The sequence below is a fragment of the Pteropus vampyrus genome, unplaced genomic scaffold (assembly GCF_000151845.1).
Source record: "Pteropus vampyrus isolate Shadow unplaced genomic scaffold, Pvam_2.0 Scaffold30, whole genome shotgun sequence".
NCBI classification, from domain to species: domain Eukaryota; kingdom Metazoa; phylum Chordata; class Mammalia; order Chiroptera; family Pteropodidae; genus Pteropus; species Pteropus vampyrus.
In genome coordinates this window covers 8,557,188-8,567,483 of record NW_011888811.1, presented here as the reverse complement: position 1 = coordinate 8,567,483, position 10,296 = coordinate 8,557,188, and positions in this window count along the sequence as shown.

Below are 10,296 nucleotides of genomic sequence, written 5' to 3'. Positions count from 1 at the left end.
CCCCCAAACTCAGGAAAGTAGGCCTGTGACCACAAGCAGCTTGTAGTCTTGTTCTCTGCAATGGCCTCTGCTGCTGGGAATAGTATCTGATACAAAGTGAGCTCTTGATAAATATTTGTTGAATGGATGGATGCAAATTCAGGGCATAAAGAGTTAAGAGCAGCAAAGAGAGGCTCTGTGGGTCACTAGGATTTAGGAGATGTAGGTTGTATTTCCAGTTATGTGATCAGTTATTCTTGCCGAGATTCATCTTCCTCATCCGCAGGAATGAGGTTCTTGTCTGCCTATCTCACTAGATGGTTCTGAGGTTCAAACGTAATGATGTATATAAAAGTGCTTTGGGATCCGAGGTTCTCATTCAAATGTGAGTCACTTTGTTTACCTTGTGGCTAATAACAATGTTGTGGTTATAAGGACAGCCGCCTTCTACGGAGTCCTTACGGTGTGGCAGACCCTGTGTTAAGAGCTTTACATCCACTATCGCATTTAATCCTTATAGAAACTTTCAAGGTGGCTACCACCTTCTCCATTTTTCTAAAGGAAAACTGGATCTGGTCACTGAGCATTAAAAGATGTATTTGCTCTATACTTTCTGGCAGAAACTAACCTGATCCTTAGAACTTCAGAGAAGCATCTGCCTATGGGTGTGTGTGGGTATGTATTTGGGTTAGTATCAGAAGTCTAACCTTCAAGTGATTAATAGTGAAAGTCAAAGATCCATGGGTGGGTGCTGTGTCTCCGGACACTGTACTCTGTCCAGGCCATTTCAGAAATGGCAAAATCTCTGGTCTGTTCGGTTTTTGTATTATTTTGTTTTTAACTCTTGGAATTTAAAAGCATTCTTCTCTCCTAAGAAAGTCTAATCTAATGACTGTTCTTGACTATATAATTTTTGTTTCTAAATGCCTCATTCCTTTTTTTTTTCTTTCTGACATTGTAGCAATTGCTAAAGGACTGCCAAGAGGAATTACAGCTAAACCTTGTCAGAAGAAGAACCAGAGTAACTTGTATACAGTACAGTTAAAATTACACCATCACACTTGAAGCTGATATTATCCTAATGAGTTGAAAGGGGGGAAGAAGTTTGCTTAGAAAAGACTATAAGTGACTTAATACTGGTTTCTCATTTCCAATGATAATGTTCTTCAGAACTGTGTTTTGAACACATTATTATAGATTTAAATATTTTAATATTCATTTATTCTAATTTTCCGTTTGATAGGTATCATCTCCGCGCCTGCATTTCATCAACTCTGACGAGTGACACCACTCTATTTAATATCGTCCTTGGCCAAATTTCTTGCGAATTGGGAACTAGATTTTAGCTGCTTAAGGAGGTTTCAGCAACTGCTTTGTGGTTCAACATTTAAATCTCAGATACTGATCAAAAATCCTTTTATAAGGAATTCCTCAATCTAGAGCTTATATAAATGTACCAGGATACAATCTCTTGGAGATATTGGCAATATTTGCCCAAAATCACACCCGAGCTCTATTTTCAGTTGTGTTTGGAATTGAAATAGAAATCTTTATTCTTAAGTGTCAATTTGGAGAGTATGCTAGACAGTCACTAATTTCTGCACACAGGAAAAGCCAACCCCCAAAGGGAACATGTAAGTCCCTGTACTGGGTACTGTGGGTTCCAAAAGAACCATCTGCTTTAAAACTGACCCCTCAGTGGCCCCATGATGCCTGGATTCCCTTGTCTCTGCTGCTTGTCTGGAATCAAGTCTCCTTTAGTAGGTCCCTGTGAGATACAGATGTAATCTAGAAGGAGTAACTTATGTCCCTCAGGTATGTTAACAAACATGGGACACGGAAAAGGCAAGTTTTGATGAAGAAAGAAAATCAGGAAAATGACAAGCCCAGAAGGCTTTCTTAGAGGGGTGGAACCATGAAAATGGTTCCATAGGGACTGAGGGGACCAGTTAAGGGCGCTGAGTTCTTGGGCATGAGGCATTACTGGCAGACTCTGGTGGGAGGGGAGGGGAGGAGAGGGAAGTCGATGTCTAAGTTTGTCTGTGTCGTAATTGTACAGTCTTCCTTACACACTCTTCTTACTCGAAAACCTACTCATTTACCCCAGATCTTCACTTGACTATCTTCTTGTCAACATTCAAGTCTTACTTAGCTCAAATGTCAGCTTTTTAGAAGTGCCTTCCCAGACTACCCAGTCTAAAATGGCAGTCCTCAAATCATATCTTATCTTGGGCAGTTATAACAAAATACCATAAACCAAATGGCTTAAACAATGGAAATTTATTTTCTCACAGATCTGGAGGCTGGAAGTCAAAAATCAGAGTGTCAGCATGGTTGGGTTCTGGTGAGAAATCTCTCTTCCAAATGACTTCCTTCTTACTGTGTCCTCACATGTTGGGGTGAGGGGGCGGGAGGAGAGACTGAGGTGGGAGGCCGGCTAGAGGAGATGACGTTTGCTTGGTGCATGACCCAAACATCTGAATCCAACGCTCCTTACCTCCCATCATAGAATGTTCCTCTCATTCTTCATAGATTTGAACTTGAGCTCTATGACTGTCTGAAGTTATAAGTAAAATCGTGTGTGTGACTATGTGTGCTCATGGGCACTTTCATGGTGAGCAAATCTGTCTATGTTTTTATGTCCTGGGAGTTTGTGACTCCAAAATATTAGACTGTAATTTTCTACCTATTTTCACTAGGTGATCTCTCACTCACAGGGTTTTAACCACCATCCTTAGCTTCATTCTCAGATACTTACAAGGTGTCTCCATTTGCACCACAAACTACATATAACATCTTCTTACTAAACTAAATGTTCCTTATCTCATACAATCACTCATAGTTCATGGTACTACATTTATCCATTCTTTCTCCACCATCTCCCTCACTCCATCTGATCAATTTCTAAGCCCTAGCAATTCTTTTTCTGAAATTTTCCTTGAGCTAGCCCCTTTCTCTCTGCCCTAAATGCCATTTTTCCAGGGCAGGCCTTTACCACCAATCACCCTGATAAGTGCAATAGCCTCCCTCCTAGTCTTTCTACTTCTGCCCTAAATCTGTCTTCCCTGCTGAAGCCATCCAAAACATGGCCTGGTCACCTGCCTGCCCTGTTCACATAACTTCCCACAGCTTCTTAAACAGAGGCCTATTTCTTTTAAAGTCAAATAAGACTCTCCATGAGCCAGGCATCCTACCTACTTCTTCAGTCTCATTCTTCCCATGTCCCCTATTCCATGTCACATTTCGGCCAAACTGAACAACTCACAGTGACCCCTGTGCACCTGCTGCTTCATGCCTTTCAGAATCCCATCCTTTTTCCTTAGAATGGCTTACCCTCTGTACTTCCTTCAAGAGTCTTTTCTTTCATCCTCTCCCAGAAGCTTCCCTTGACCCCTCATCTGCCACCTTCCTCACTCTCCACCCAGATGGACCGTGTATCTTTGAGCTGCTAGAATCCTTTTGTGCACCACTATTACCTGGACTAACTCTAGTACATGAAGCTGACTGTTGCATGTTTGTGCTCCCCATGAGACTGTAAGCTCCTGAAGAACCTCATCTACCTTGTAACCCAGAGCCCATCACATGGCCTGCCCTCAGCAGTGGTACTCAATAGTGCCTATTGAATTGAAGGTAGTTAAATAACAAAGAAGGTAGTTATGTTTATAAGTAATCATATTTCCACATTCTTCAGTGCAGAAACGTGGAAACTAAAATAGTGGCCTAGTTATAATTTTATTTTATGCACCGATACTTAAAATGCTACTTATCTTTTGTTTTCCTATTTCTTAATACCTGCATTAATATCTTCTATACATGCTAATATGCAATGAAATCTATCTATTAAAAAAACTTCTTTGAGAAATAACAATCACACACATATCTAAGTAATCAATGCTATTCCGTGACATTGCTGGTGCCACATTTTTTTCCATGACACGGTATACTCTCTTAAGAATCTGCTCACATAATTTAATCGATAGCAGTCTTCCAGAAATGATGGTCCAGGTTCACCTGTACACCCCAAATTCAAAAGTCAAAGACAATTCTAAATTGGTAGGTGGAGGGTTCAGAGTTGTTCTGTGAAATGCTCTCTGAAACCTATACGACCAAGGCATTAATGGCACTGGACAAAGATCCACTGTAGAAAAAAGATTCTCAATGATTGATGAGCTTCCGGAGAGCCCATGAGCTCCAAGGTGAACATGCAATTCTTTCAGTAGAGGCATTTCACAGGAGAAGATGTCCACAGCCCTTATCATATGCTCAAAGGGGGCTCTGATACCCAAAGTTCATGAAATGCTGAAGAAAGCTCTAGATGCCTTTTAACATGGCATCTTGTTCTGTTTATGAGCATTAATCCTGGGTGGTGGTGGTGGTGGTGTCAGCGGTGGTGATGGTGGTGGAGGATGGATGAGGGGATACCAAGTTGAAGCAATCTGTTCTTCATTGACCAACTTGTGGCTCATAAGTGAGTAATCAACATAATCTAAATACTCTAAAATGAAATATTCTTTTGGACTCAACAACATGCTTGTTAGGTCGAAACCAATCAGTAGGAAATGACTGGTGTTTGTTAGTGTTTGAGAGGAGAGACCAGATTCTTTGCACATTAGCATTCCAATTGGTGCCAACATAAACCTCCAGACCTCCGAGTCACAAAGTGCGTTATTGTTTTCATATGAGTGAATCTGGGACTGCTCGTTAGTCCCATTCCCATCTCTCGCTTGAAAAATGGAGCTCCATGTTTCCACAGACTCCGGTGACAGAAGTAACAAAACAATCCTCCTGAGGGCTGAACACTCAGAGGAGGATATTATTCCTCCAGTTGGTGTAGTCCCGGCTATTGTTTTCACTTAATCATGGAATTGAGGGGGACGCATGGGCACGAACACCAGTTTGACAAGTCATGTAAGCTGAAAAGCTTTACTCATGGAACTCAGCTCACACAGTGAGAGACCCTCCCTGTTTATGAAGGCATCTCCCCCAAGAAGATATGATAGTTTCGGCCTGTTTGGCGTTTTTCTGAGAATGCCATAAAATATTATTTTCTCGTATACTGCCTCTTTTATACCACCAATTTTCCAGGACCTCTATATGCAGAATCTTTGGATTTCTAGGCTTTAGGAAGAAAATTGGTAATATAATCTCTTTTCTATGTTTAAGGAAAATAATGCCAGTGACTCTCCAAATCCCACTAAACTTACTGAAATGGTGGCTCCAAGAGGAAGAAGCCAAGGCTTGAGGCACTTGTCCGCTGCCACCTTCCTTTTGCTAGTGCATGTAGTGTTGAGTTCAACAGAGAAGTTCAATAAACCAGAGTCTGAACCCCAGTATTTCCACTTACTAACTGTACCCCTGAGCATGTGACCTAATCTCCTTAAGTCTTAGTTGCATTATCTGCAATATGGTCCAATCATTATATCTGTCTCATAGGACTGCGGTGAGGATTAAATTTTAAAAAGACATTTTGAGTGATGTCAGTGAAAATGGCATAAGCAAATAAGTTTTTAGACTTCTGAAAATTATCTCCTCCACAAAAGCAATGAGAATACTGGCAAAAATTATTAATGTTTTTAGAACTCTGAAAATTAACCCAAGGCTTACAGTAATCCAGGGAACATTTATTAAAGAAAAATGACAGCATCTAGAACAGAGGTATGTGACATTTTAGGTTGCCCTATTCCCACCCACGCAGCTCTTCAGTAGTCTTGAAAACCTGCAGCCCACAATAACAGTGAAAACCAATAGCCTGGCAGCCACTGAAAAGGGCAGTATGGCATCAGAGTGCCTTCGGAGCTCATGGCCATTAGTCCACCTGTTGGTGGCTCCCTGGAAGATCTCCTGTGAGAGGCTGACTTTTTAAAATCTGATTGAGTGCTTGCCTTGTGAAAAGCATTTTCCAGAGGACATTTGTCAGAAACAAATAGAGGTAATTGATGATCATCACGACTGCCTGAAGAATTAGGTAACAGTTAAGCAATAGAGCTTGCCTCTCCTCTACTGCTTTATCTCAGCAATTCCATCCCTAGGTATATATCCAATAAATATGTGCACATATTTTCTCAAAAAGACATGTTCTAGAATATTCACGGCAGCACTCTTTATAGTAACCTCAGATTGAGAACTACACAAATCCCCATCAAGAGTAGATACATAAATAAATTGAGGTGTGTTCACGCAATAGAATATCCTACAATGATGAGAATGAAATAAATTTGAATGTATCTTATAAATATAATACTGCATAGAAAAGCTACACACAAGAATATATACTATACGATTTTATTTAAATAATAAAACGAGCAAAACCATTCTGTGAATTTAGAAGTCATTATCATGCAATTGGAAGAATGATCAATTCTGGATATAACTTTTCCCACTTTTGATGACTGGAAGGTAGAAAAAGAGGAATTCTGGAGACACAGAAATATTCTGTTACTTGACCTGAGTGCTGATTAGAGAGATTTGTTCAATTTCTGAAAAGGCATCATACTATACACATATGATGTGTGTGCTTTTCTGTATGTGTTATGCATGCATACTCCATTCAAAAATCTTTGAAAACAAAGAAAAAGGCAAAGAAAAGAATATCCATAGTCCCGCTAACTCATTAACCCCCATTGATTATGGTTAATATTTTAGATTATGCTAAATACATGTATTCTTTTTCTTACCAAAATTGTACTATATTCTCTGTTTTATAACCCGCTTCTTTCATAGCAATATGCTAATAATCGTTTTATGATGTCAATATATAATATTATTGTAGGAACATATTCTATTTTATGAATACAATTTACTTAACCAGTCCCCTGTTGTTGAGCATGATGGTTGTTTCTAGCTTGACCTTTTATGTGAATTGTTAAAATATGAATCATCATACTCATCTCTTTATGTTTTTTTTAATCTAAGAGTAGAATTGCCGGGGAAGAAGAATAAAATTGTGAAGTTATTTTTTTTAAAGCCATTAGTGCATGATTTAAAATCATCCTCCAAAAAAAAGTTGTACTGAAACTGTACTCCAATCAAATTTTATGGAGGGGCCCATTTCCCCTGCCAAGATTAGGGATTATGATTGTTGTTCATATTTTCCACTTGACTGGGCCAAATAAATTATATCTTGATTTATTTTTGTAATTTTTATTACTGCAAGAGTTGAACATTGTTTGCATATGTGCAACAGCCGTTTATATTTCTTATTTTGTGAATTACATGTTCATGTACTTTGTACATGTTTAGATTATCAACCCTTCGTCCACTTTATAATTCAAGTATTGTTTTCCAGTTTGTTATTTGTTGATTTCTTCATGTAAGCTAAATCTCTCATGATTTTTCTATAAAAATCTTATTTAACTTTATTTTTTAATTATTGCTTTATTTTTTACTTTTAAATTCCTCATCTGTCTAGAGAGTTTACCTTGGGATATAGGATAAGATATGAACATAACTTTTTGCTTTCCAATGAATAACCATTTCTCTTCATTTACTGAATAATCCTTCCTAAAGCTGACATATTGTAGGAAGCATTTCCTTTTTAAAGTTTTAAGATAAGCTCTCAGCAAACCCTAAAATCAAAGGAGTAGGTCTCTCTGTCGGATTTAATATTAAATTTAACATACTTGAAACATAATTTTGCTTATCGCCAGTCCAAGTTGATTACAAACTTTTTAGTCCCTTTAGCCTTTATCTGTTTAGAATATTAACTCTTTGTCTTCCAAAGTATACATCAAACTATGTTTTAACTGATTTCTATCTTCCAGCTTGTGGAATAATAAACTATTGGTAACATTCCTTGCATCCGAGTGTAGATTATTTTGAGCATGCCAAAGCAAATACAGGAAGTCTTATTGTTTATGTCCTTCACAATGGAATGCCAGTCATGTGTCAGGTCTGTGCACGATGCTGGAGATACAGTAGGAAAGAGAGCATATTTCATCCTGCCCTCTAGATGGGCATACTAATATATTGATTCTATTTTTAGCTATTATTATATTAGATCAGATATATGAAGTGCGTATATGTACATATATACGTATGTATACATATATCATATATATGAACTATGTGCCATGAAATATGTAAACTGCTTAGAATTCATAACTAATTACCATGTAGCATATGAATATGTCAACCAGCAAGTATTCCTCAAACTTAAGAGTATGTTTCTTTGAGCACAGCCCTAAAAATGATTATTACATGCATATCTTTCTCGTTTGTGAATCATGCTCACCAGCTCTTTGTCTAAAATCAATCGATATAACCATTGGTCTAGGCTCAGTTTCTTCCTTGTTAGCTTGCTAGTGGAAAAGAAGGAGAGGAAGAAAGAGAGGAGTGGGGGCAGTTGGTGGAAGAGGACAGGGCTGGGCAGGAGAAGGCGAAGGAGAATGAAAGGGAAGGGAAGAGAAAAAAGAAAGCCTCAAGCTGGATAAGCATTAAAGGAAATTTATTAACTCAGATGAAAAGCTCATCACGTTCAGACCCACGTATTCAAATAATACCAGGAATCTACCTCCTTGTAGTTTTAGCTCTATTTTTCTCACCCCAGGCTTTTCTTTCAGACAAGACCTCTCCAAACGGTAGCAAAGATGCCTGTCAGCTGCTTCAGATTTTAGCCTTCCAATTTAGCTATGTCCCTGGGAAATAAGAGCACCTCTGCCCTGCTTGCTCAGGCAAATGCCCGGTGTATGATGCTCATTGGCCCAGCCGAGGCGCCATGCACATCCCTAAACCAATCACGATGGCTAGGGAAGAAAGGAATGCTCCCAGTGGCCAGACCTGTGTCGTGTGCCCACGGCACAGCCAGAGAGTGGACTGGATATTAGTTCTGTTGACAGTTCTGTTATCAGGAGGAGGATGTTTGAGGGCAAAGCACATACCCTAGAAAATTCTGAATAGTTCGCTTGGGCAGTCTTGTTTCCCTGCCCCCAGACTGCAGAGTGTGGCCTATAGAGAAACAAGAAGAGCTCTTCCTTAAAGAGGTTTTCGAGAGTGGCTTCTTGTTAGCACTTTCCCGTAAAGAGGAGGGACCTGCCTTTCCATGTCCTCCTTAGCTACTAACATTAGAAAACTTGTGACATTGTTTCCTTGCATTTTGTTTTGCCATATGCCATTGACTGTCACATTTCACAAGTTAAGAAACATGTTATTTCTTTGTTTATTTTGTCAGTCTTTGGTATTCTCTGGAGAGAAATTATATATCTTAGTTTCAGTGGAATAGATTTAATCTGTTTGTCTTGTCTCTAGACTCACCCAACTCCTTGTTTTTCAGTCAGATGTTTTCCTTTTTCCTCACTTGATGAGTAGGTAACTTGTCCCAGATTCTGGAAAATACAGAATTCATATTCAAGACTTTCCAATGTAGAAGGGGTTGCCCTAGAAATTTTATCTCTTGCTCCATTCTTATTTTCAAGTTGCTCTGTCAATACAATTATTCAACAACTCTAAAGGAGTCAGTGGCCACCTTGTGCTGTGGACCTTTCCATAATTCCAGTCATCCTTTGTCTTCAGATCTCTTGTTATCTTCCATATATCAAATTCCATCTTCTCATAACACAGGTTACATTGTATATGTATATATTGTGTACCTGAGATTGAGGTTTGAGGCAAATCCTTCGAATGCGTGTCTCCCCAAGTAATTTTTCTGATTTTATGGGTTGCCTTCTGGTCGACACCGGGGACCAATTGGGGCATCCTGGTTATGTTAGAGAGGAAAGCAGTGGACCAGCTGAATGCTTTACTGATGAGTCGCTGATGTGTTTTTATGAAGACATTTGCTTCCTGTCATTTAAAGTGTAAGGAAGTATAGATGCTGTGCTTTAAGCTTGTTTATTCTTATCTTCAGGCTGCCTTACTATTTATTTGTGAGTTATACCCTATATATTGGAAATTCTTCTCAGCCAACTATATATAAACATCCTATATAGATATGTATTGTTTAGCATATAAATTTCTCACCACTAATAATTAAATACATTAAAGTTTTCGCTAGCTGTCTTCTAACTCTCTGGCGCCATTCCCCGCTTTTCTAAATGCCCAGTACACACTCCATGGAGTGCTAGTTCTGGAGGATGCTAATGAGTGTTACCAAGAAGGGGTGGGGCTCCTTGTTCAAATATATTTGGAAAAGGCTGGGTGAAACCAAATCAAGTCTTTATTATGTCAAATGTATTGTCATTTTCCAGATGACTCCATATGTTTCCCACACATACGGGAAAGTGAGGCAGGTCTGACCATCTCCTGAGACTGACGACCCTTGGAATACAACTTGGGATGTGCCTTTTGGAACTATATACCCAGTGTCAACATTCCTTTGATTTT